This window comes from Colobus angolensis, unplaced genomic scaffold (assembly GCF_000951035.1).
Source record: "Colobus angolensis palliatus isolate OR3802 unplaced genomic scaffold, Cang.pa_1.0 Scaffold285, whole genome shotgun sequence".
NCBI classification, from domain to species: Eukaryota; Metazoa; Chordata; class Mammalia; order Primates; family Cercopithecidae; genus Colobus; species Colobus angolensis.
In genome coordinates, this window is record NW_012116099.1 from 1,127,189 (window position 1) to 1,137,703 (window position 10,515).

General features: G+C 37.7%; 1 long non-coding RNA gene across 1 annotated transcript in view; it reads left to right on the forward strand.

The window, feature by feature from the left end:
- Positions 1-1,405, forward strand: part of LOC105516591 — a 22,763-nt gene extending 21,358 nt beyond the window's left edge. The window contains exon 2 of the long non-coding RNA XR_001002509.1: positions 802-1,405. This is a non-coding gene — a long non-coding RNA (uncharacterized LOC105516591). The remainder of the gene's footprint in view (positions 1-801) is intronic.
- The last annotated feature ends 9,110 nt before the right edge of the window (positions 1,406-10,515 follow it).

Genomic DNA, 10,515 nt, shown 5'->3' on the forward strand with positions numbered 1-10,515 from the left:
TAATGAAAAGACCAAAAGATTTGGATTCAGTGGCTATTCCAGTTACGGACTCTATTTCCTTGGGCAACTCAAATCAGTGCGCGGCAGCCAGTGTATTATGAGCTACCGGAAGTATACAGAAAAGTACCAGAAAAAATACAAGCATTATCATCAGTTGCTCTCAATTAAATAACTGTTACATTAAAAAAAAAAAAATCCTATGAAAGGGAGAACTCAAAAATCTGTTCTCTAATACTTTGCCCTTGAGGTCACCACTGTTCAGAGCTTGATATTTGCTCTTCCCAAGTTTTTCTTAGACTTGTTGTGAAATGTGTATGTGCTTATCTTGTAAAAACAATATTGAGCACAGGGCTTATCCTTCCTTGTCTGGTACCTGGGGAGATTTGGGGAGGTGCAGAGACTGGTGCATGAGAAGGACCTGGTAAGGAAGTGGTTGGGCTCTGAATTGGTTGGTTTGCATTTGAAACTTTTGCTAGCAGGAGAGTTGTTGACTTACTATCTCTAGAAATTAGTGAACCCTGTGAGGCAGGAGCAAGGCCCTGGATGTCAAGCCTTCAGAATACAGAAAATCAAAAGACGCAAGGTCAGTATACCCTCATACTTGCTTTTTTAATTTAAAGAAACCCAGAGAATTTGCTTAAGTGTTTCAAGCTAACAAACATTTTGTTCGTGTGGCGTAAATAATATATGAACAGACTTTTATGAGTAATATAACATCTGCAGCTCTTAGAAAATAAAACATAGTTAATTAGAGAAGGCATGAATTATGTAATCATTACTCTTATGTTTTGTTCTTTCTAGGTCATTCAAACTGTCATCTACACATGAATAACAATGAAATTCTCATAAAGAAGCAGAAATACCCAGGATGCGTGAAGAGTCATCATGCTTCAAAAGTGCATGTATTAGGACTTCATGACCTCAGGAAAAGTAGACCCCATAACTCTTAAAAGCTCAACCTTGGAAAAGAGAAACAAGCTGTTTGATGACACAGCACTGAAACTTGTTGAAATATCCTTGGAGCTTGAGATGTTGAGAGCCATCAAAATGTTCTTAACAATTAAATTGAAAAATGTTTCTTCAAAATGTCTTAGCCAACCAAATACAAACATTTTTGTCATTGTGAAAAAAAAAAAAAAACCTCTCCAATTGCCTTTGCTAGTCTCAGCACAGCCCAAGAGGAGCATCCTTCATAAGCCAACTGAAAAACAGTGTGCAGTCTATGCTTCTGACCAGATGGGCTTCTCTTGCCACCATAACATTATGTATTAGGACTTCATGTATTATGTATTATGTCAACACTTTATTCATTATGCTGATCATACTCTGTATTTCACTTGCTCTGGTTATTTGTAAAGCTTTTCCCATTTCATCATTAGATTATCCTTAAATTTTAGCAACTGCACTTTAGTCTCTCTGTATTCTTAATAGTGCCTGCCCAAGTGACATATTAATAAGCATTTTTTTCTGAATCAATAACCACCCCCAAAAAAAATCTGCAGCCATAGTTGTAAATACTGTACATTCAACAGAGAAATGGAGATGAATGAAGGACCAATTTCGAGTAAGAATTAGAGTTATCAAAAGTTTAGCAAGTATAATCAGGAAGTTTTTAAAAATTTAACAAATTCAACAAGTATGTCAACAAGTATTCAACAAGTTAGAGTTATAAACATTTGTTCAAAATTTTACACATGGTTAATACCTTCAGAGCAGTTAGCAGCAAGACTCTCATTTTTAAACCTTTACCCCTTTGTTCATTTTAAGGGTGGAGACCATTAAGGATAGAGACCATGTTGATATCAGAACAATTGGTCCAGGGGTGTGTGAGGAGCTACTAGGAAGGGAGAAGCAGGGAAATGTGGACCCAAGCAGCATAGTGTTCCCCAGAAAGTTGGGTTGGACACAAGTGTGTACATGCAGGAAAAAGTAAAACCACTAAGATATGTTAATCTGAACAATGCTGTGAGCAAATGAGACACAGTTCTCCAGGGGACACTCTGAGAAACTACACAGAATACACTTCAAAATTGTCCACCAGAAGGACAAATGAGAGGAAGGATGATCCATTGGCTTCTACCATTGGTCATGTTGGCACAGAAGGTGTTCACAATCTTGGACTTCAAAGATTGCACCTGCTTCAGAATGGCTGAGTAGTTTGCAGAAGGCATCTTAACAGATGGTAACAGAGAAGCAAGAGATAAGTGCTGCAACTGATGCAAGGTGCTGGTGGTGACACTATCACAAAGCTGGTTGCTGTAAAAATGCGGCCAAGGGGATGTGAGCTACAACACAAGAGTGGTTCAACATCAACTTTCAGAAGCACAAGAGTCTCATGCAAATCTATTGTTCTTGAAATAATGAGCACAGGACCATATTCATCCCTTTTGGGCAACAGTCAGAGAAAGGGGCACCCATAGAGAGAAAAGATATGGTAATACTAGCTAGGGAGTGGAAGAAGCCAGTTAGCCAGTTGATATAGTTTGGCTGTGTTCCCACACAGATTCGCATTTTGAATTGTAATCTGAATTGTAATTCCCATGTGTTGGAGCTGGGAACTGGTGGGAGGTAATGTATTCATGGGGGTGGTTACCCTCATGCTGTTCTTATGATAGTGAGTTCTCACAAGATCTGATGGTTTTATAACGGGCTTTTCCCCATTTTGCGTGGCACTTCTCCTTGCTGCTGGCATGTGAAGAAGGACGTGTTTGCTTCCCCTTCTGTCATGATCATAAGTTTCCTGAGGCCTACCCAGCCATGCTGAACTGTGAGCCAACTAAACCTCTTTACTTTATAAATTACTCAGTCTCGGGTATGTCCTCATAGCAGAGTTAGAACAGACTAATATACCAGGGTACAGAAGAAGCCTAAGACCAAACTGCACCTCTCTGTGCTTTAAACACAGACCAACACCTGGATGACTGTTTTTCTTTTTCTTCTGTGCACATTTTTTGTATTTGGCTGCTTTTTAACTTGCCAACTCTGACAGAACAATGCCATCTCCGAGACACTTTTTATCTACACATAAATTAAGTTGCTTTATTGCTTTAGCTTCTCTGAGTTTTGTGCATTTTAGGGAAAGCTCTCAGCATTTCCTGCTTACAATGTTACTTTAGGCTCCTCCAAAAGCCAATCCTGAGAAAAGGATGTAGCTACATGTATTTTATTTTATTTTTTAAGAGACAGGAGTCTTGCTATGTTGCCCAGGCTGGACTAGAACTCCTGGGTTCAAGTGATCCTCTCACCTCAACCTCCTGTGTAGCTGGGACTACAGATGCATGTCACAATGCCCCAAGTAGTTTGAGAGGTGATCCCAGGAAGTGCAACAAGGGAGTGAGGAGCGAAGTACAAAAGGGAAGACAGCCAATGAAGGTGTGTGCACAAGGGAGCAGGTTACTGCCATCTCAAGCTTTCCAGGAGTGTGGCCCAAAGAGGGATAGGGAAGCTGGGCTGTTTTTGCACCAGTTCCAGTTTCTCACTGGTTGAAAATTGCTGCTGGGGAAATTAAACCCATTACACTTCTGGGCTGCCCTACATACAGGCAGAGCAAACTCCTGTAGTGCCAAGAAAGCCCCACAGGCAGAGAAGCAAGCAGAGAGGCATGGATGGTTGAGGTAGAAAGACATGGATGTGTCGCGCAACTGCAATGAATCCACACATTTGGCTGAGGGGTATAGATTGGGGCATCAGTTGCTTCTATGATACACTCTGAAATTATTTTGCAAAGGACAAAAATCCTCAAGCACGGAGAAAAACAATAGCAACAGCCTTCTTCTGGCATCTAGAAGGGAAGAAGATAAGTTAATTAGTAAAAGGTTAGAGGCAGTTAAAATGAACTCTGAAACTGAGACTATTTGTTAAACTTTGCAGACCAAATCTTTAAACTGGAATTGGATCCCTTTAATGAAAAACCCCTTTGCTGTTGCTGAAGAACAAATGAGGAAAGAAAAGAAACCAATATGTTTATTGCTTTCACCTATAAACCAAGAACCTCACTGAACTATGTTAAATAACAACTGTTTGGCTCTGTTTCTGTGAAGACCACATGGGGACTGATGGGTATTTTTAAGTTTTCTCTTACTAGTCATTGTTCTGATTCATTACTAAGATGGAGCCACTCAAAGATGAGTGCTTTCTGATAGAAAAGCTGGATGACAAGATATGAAAATGGGTCTTAAACGCAGTGGATTTCACTGGGGTTAGAAGCATGGGCAGAGCAGAGAGAAACTAGAAAGGAAATACTCTCAGTGGTATCACAGATTTTTAAAATTCACCCCAATTCTTCATTTCCTCTTAATTAAGTTATAAATGCATACCTCTGTCTAGTGTACTGAGTGAACTGCCCCACCTGTTGATTCTAGATTTGGCCATCTAACTTACTTTGGAAAAGAAGTTGTTAGCAGACATGGCATAACCTGTATGTTGGCTTATCTTCTTGGCAATCGTGATCATCCATGAAACGAACGTGTCCCATGGGCTGCTATGTCTTCTCCTTTAGGCCCTGGAAAGAAACGTGGAGAGAACTTGAACCCATCATAGCCAAGAGCTTCAGTCTTGGAACATAAATACGGAAATAGAGCTGCCCAATCAAGCGTATTCTAAATGAGTCAATAGCAGTCAACTCGGGAACCCAAGCATGAGAGCAGACGCTTACTACTGTAACCACTAAATTTGTGGATAAATCTATAACATAGCATTATAGCAGCAATAGTTGACTGATGTAAGTGGTAGATTATTTTTCTTTTCTTGCCTGTAGTTAGGGTGATAATTATAATAGGGGAATAAAGACTCTTGCTAAGACCAAGGGTTTACTGAGGAAACTAAAAAACATGAAATGATTAGGAAAGAGCCAATGAGAAGGGCTCCCTGGAGGGAATCTGTAGAGGATTCTGGGTCAAGTGACTGCTGTCCCAGTGACAAAATTCTGCCTCCTCTCCAGTGATTGTGGATGATTTGAGTAGATGAAGACAATGGGGCTCTCCAAAATAATGTTTGTTTTTGATAAACGTTACAGAATGTTTGGAAATAGTTAACACTCAGGTTTTGAAAAGGTGAGCTTTCCTGAGTGTATAGGGGAGGTTCTCAAATGAAAAGATATTTTAATACCTTTTAAAATATTTAAACTAATCAGAGCTCCTTTATGCCAATACATCTCTGAAGAAAAGCTTATTCCAAATAGTTGTGCTATGAAGATAACGTGTACATAGTATTATACTGACCTTTTGGACACAGAAGGATATAGCTCGAATCTTTTCAAGTACAATAGAAAACTATTTAATAAAGATTTAAGAGAGTAATACAAGTGTTTTGAATGTTTGCTTATTGAATTTCAATATACTTCAAATTAGAAAATCAACATTATTATTATTATTTTGAGACAGAGTCTCACTCTGTCTCCCAGGCTGGAGTGCAGCGGCATGATCTTGGCTCACTGCAACCTCTGCCACCCGGGTTCAAGCAATTTTTGTGCCTCAGCCTCCCAAGGAGCTGGAAATACAGGTGGCCACCATGCCTGGCTAACTTTTTTGTATTTTTAGGAGAGATGGGGTTTTGCCATGTTAGCCAGGCTGGTCTCAAACTCCTGACCTCAGGTGATCCGCCGGCCTTGGCCCCTCAAAGTGCTGGGATTACAGGCATGAGCCACCATGCCCAGCTTAGAAAATCAACATTATTGAAGAACTTGAGATGAAAATCAAAGAGCTAGTCTTTGCATCCCCATATTCCCTAATTTGACAGCAAGCCTTACTGGTTTATGGAAAGGGATTTCTATAAAAATTTTAATGAATAAATAATCCCTTTGACATTTATAATCTATTCCAGAACACTAAAAAGATGAAAACCTTCCTAAATAATTACATGTGGCTTGACAAATGCCCAATAAAGAGAGCACCAGTAAAGAGAATAGACATTAAGCTCGATGCAAATAAAAATAATGAATAAAATATTTTCAAATTTACTGTAACAACATCTTCAAGTATTAACAATGCATAGCGATCAAGGAAGGTTTACTTTAGGAATGCAAGAATGTTGTAGTAATAGGAAATGCATGCGTGCTTAAAGCACTGGATTAACAGAATAAATGAGCAGAACATATACTATCTCAACAGTCATTGGAAAAGTATTTGACAGACTATATTAGCCACCGCTGTCTAAAAAATTAAAAAGTCTCAGGGAGTTGAGAAAAAGAGGACATTTCCTAAGTTTGACAGATTGCCTTCAAGAAAACTGTCAAACCAGTGATAAAATGTTACTTATTCTCACAGTAACATCACAGGCAAGGCAATAATTGCACAAATCCCCATTATTCAAAATACTCCTGAGGGTCCTATAAAAAGAGACCAAAACATTGATAAATACTAGAAAAAAATAAATCCTTTCACATTAAAATTTAAAATAATGAAATAAAAACACATTAAAGAAATAGATTTGCCAGATGTCCAGGAATAACAAAACATACAAAAACCATCATTTCAATATAGCAACAATGAGTCATCAATAAAAAGATCCCATTCAAAATACAACAAAAGCATAGTATCTGTTTCCCCACAAAACCTTAAAATTACTAAAAAGTCATATTTAAGTTCAGAAAAATAAACCTAAACATAAAAAAGTGAGTAACATGGCTTGAAATGGGAAGTCTCACATTTATAAGTTTTAAATTTTTTCTTTATCTATTCAGCATTATCCCTATTAAAACTCTAAGGGCAATTTTAAATGAAGCTATTGCAGTTGATTCAAAATGCTATCTCTAAGAGTAAATGCATAAGAACAGCCAGAAATATTATAATAAAGATAGCATTCATATGAGTAGAAAAGGAATAAATAAATGGTATTTAAATATGTGGTGCATACCATTATTATTCCATTTACACTTTACACAGTTGAGGAAACTGAAATACAGGGAAGTTAAATAGCCTGTCAAAGATCGCATAGCTGCCAAGTGGTGAAGCCAAGATGCAAACTCAGAGCCAATGTTCCTCACTTACTCACCAGCATGCTATACCTTCTCTGGCAAAAATATGCATGTGTGTATACAAACATTGGACAAAAGATTGACATCCATCACATACAAAGTTCCCATCAATCAATATTAAAAACAAACAACTCAATAAAAATAAAAATGGGAACAGGGTCTACAAGCAATTTTCAAAAGAAAAAATGAATGGTGAGTAAATGTATGAAAAAAAATGTTCAAACTCACACTGGGGAAATGCAATTTAAAAATAACAACAAACATTTATAAAGTTTACAAAAATTTTAAAAGAGCTCTGATATCCAATGTTCCATGAGGAAGGAGGAAAATAGCTTCCTGCTCCACAATGTTGGAAATCAATTTGGCATTACTAGTCAAATTAAAAATCAACTTTAACTTAGCCATTAGCCTACTAAAATACTCACATATGTGCAAAAATACATGTAAAAATGATTGTTATTTCTAAAAGTGACCAATGGAAATAACCTTAATCAATAGAATGGAATAGTATGCAGTCACAAAATTAAATAAATATGGACATGAAAAAATGCCAATTTGAAGTTTTTTAAAAGCACATGGAAAAAAATTGCATATAATGTGATCCTCTTTTCTATTTTATATGCATGGATGTGTGTATATGTGTGTATCCACTTCTAAATGCATTGTAAAAGTTCTCTATAAATACCAAAGTATTCATGATACTACTCTCAGGTATTTTCATGTGTGTGTGTTTGTGCGTATTTATATGTATGCTTATTATACCAAAATATTGTCCACAGAGAAGAGATATTAGAAAAGAGAAAAGGTTTCAATGAAGAATAAAGATGGACTTTTACTTTTACTTTATATATTTCTATAATTTTTGAACTTTTTAAAAAAAGTTACTTGTATAATTTATAAAAGGAAAATAAATCAGACAAAAATTGTTTCCGCAAATGAAAAAAGTTCATAAAACAAAAATATTATGTTTGATTAATATTTAACTATCAAATTACCATTTATGGTAACTACCATAATCAATTAAAATCTTGCAACTCAAAGTGAGGTCCTTGGACCAGCAGCGACAGCATTACCTGGGGGCTACTTAGAAATACAGAATGGCAGGTTGCACCTCAGACCAGCGGAATTTGAAATTTAATAAGATCTCCAGCTGATTCTTATGCACATTCAAGTTTCTGAAACATTCCTCTAAGATTTTAAACATTTTGTCTTCTGCTTCAACCACTGACAAAGAAACTGCTTAAAAAGTAAAATATCTCATAAATTTATTGTATAATACATAAAAAAAATACCAGAAATGTCTTCAAATACCAAAGACAATTTGTGGAGATAGTCGTTTCACAATATTAAACAATATTTTTAAATGTTCAAATGTTAAACACAAAATTAGAATTTTTTCCATAACTTGGGAAGCAGGATAACTGAGTTAAACAAAAAAAAATACGTGTCTTAAGAAGGCCAGGGTGATCTTTGTAGATTGTAATTTTCCCTCTTGCATCTAAAATCAACGTTTCTGCTTCCTGAATGAAAAGCCAACCAAGCTCCAGATGTCTGGATTTCCCCATCCCCAGGTGAACTTACACAGTGCATCAAGAAACAGTATGGAGAAGCAGACACATGGTTCATACCCCACTACCAGACACCCTACAGAAGGTTCAGCTTCCTGCTTTCACACAAAAATCAAATTTATCCCCTTTACACCTTCACAACCTTTCACATAAATCTCACCCAAATTCCCACTTAGCATTCCCCAAAGGAAGACGCTCCCTGGAACAGGTGTGACTTCACCTCTAATTATTCCTTACTAATCTGCATGTGGCTTTCCTCATTATACTGTCATTAACATGAGGAAAGGGCCTCTGTTGCCTGAGCAACCAGAACTAGCACATGCACATGCCTACTGACTGCAACCCTACTTGTAGTTTTTCTATGATGCGCTTGGGTCCTCTCACTTTTATGGTCAAAAGAATGCAATTCTTTCCCCAGTTCTGCCCTTTCTCTTCTTTGTGGCTCTCTCTACAGTGTCTGGCTGATTTGTCCATTTTCTCTTGAATGTATTACCTCAATTTCTCTTGTTTCCATGAACTTAGACTGATGCTTTTCATCCTCCTAATCAGACTCTCCTTTTGAATTTCTCCTCTGCTATAGACTGCCGCCCCAATATTTTGCTTACCTTTTACATGTGTCTCTCTACAATATTATATTCACCATAAAAATGATTCAATTTGCAAAGATTCCTTGTCTATCCTTATTTTCTTCCTTTTTCCTCTTGCTGTAGTTGTTTTGCTACTGAAATACAAGGCTAATAGAAAAATGATGACCTCTATTATTATAATTCCTGGTAGTAAGTCACATAAAAATATTATATGCACAATCTCTTTTTTTTTTAAAGTGGTGGTTCTTAACCTAGCCTGGATGTTGGAATATTATGGGTAGCTCTAATAAATACTAATGTTTGGGTTCCATCCCCAGAGATTCTGATGTAATTGGTCCGGGGTGCTGCCTGGGCAGGGAATTTTCAAAACCTCCCTGGATGATTCTAACGTGCAACCAAAGTTGGAAAGCATGAAGGCTGATTGCTTTTCAAGCTAGCCCTTTCCATTTTGTTATTCCTTGGCATTTATGATGGTAAGTTACAAATGCACCTTATCCTTAAGGGTCTTATGCCAGTGTTGGCCTATTTTCCCTCCAAACCATTATTCTTTCCTTGCTGTGGGTAGTGCATTTTGGGGGATAGATACCCATAGGCTCTTTCCTAGGCTCACGAGATAGCTGGCTCCCAAAGAGCTTCACCCAATATCCAGTGGGAGGCTCTTCCAGGAACATGGAGGGTGGGAGAAAGGGTGTCTCTCACCCTCTCTATGTGGTGCCTCTAGCTGTGTCCTTCTGTGTCTCCAGCTCCTGCCAGACAGACTCACTGCGGCTTCAATTTCTTAGGCATAACCTGGCCCACAGACTCCCCTAACACGGCACTTCCCTTTGTTTTCCAGTGAAGGGCTATTAGTAGTTTCCTGCTGTGTGTAAACTCTAGGGTATCTCACCACTTTATTTGGCAACTCAGTTCCTCTATCACCTGTATGACCAATTCCCAGTAAATTTTCCTCTGTGTTAAGTATCTTAGAATTGTTTCTATTTTCATGGTAGGGCCCTGCTTGACACAGTTTTCAGCCTACTGTCTAGTTTCCCAGATGTTCTATATCTCTGATGTTCCCTCCACTAGAGCCCACTGTGATCCTCATGAAACAGATACCATCTTAATGATGCCAGGTCTATGTCACATTGCAAGATACATACATCACACATTGACCCAAGAGCTGTTGTTCAGAGTTACCACCTTAACAGTGTAGATATAAGAGAAACTTCCCTTTCCAGAAAAATTACATATCACTAGTGTTATGTTCAGAAGTACAGTGATATATCCCTCACCAGACCTTGGAATGAGTTCTGTAAGTCCTTTTTAATCCCAAGGAGCATCAATATCACCCCAGAGCTTTCAGAAAACCAGAATCCTGAGCCCCACTCTAGACATGAGTTTTTTTTTT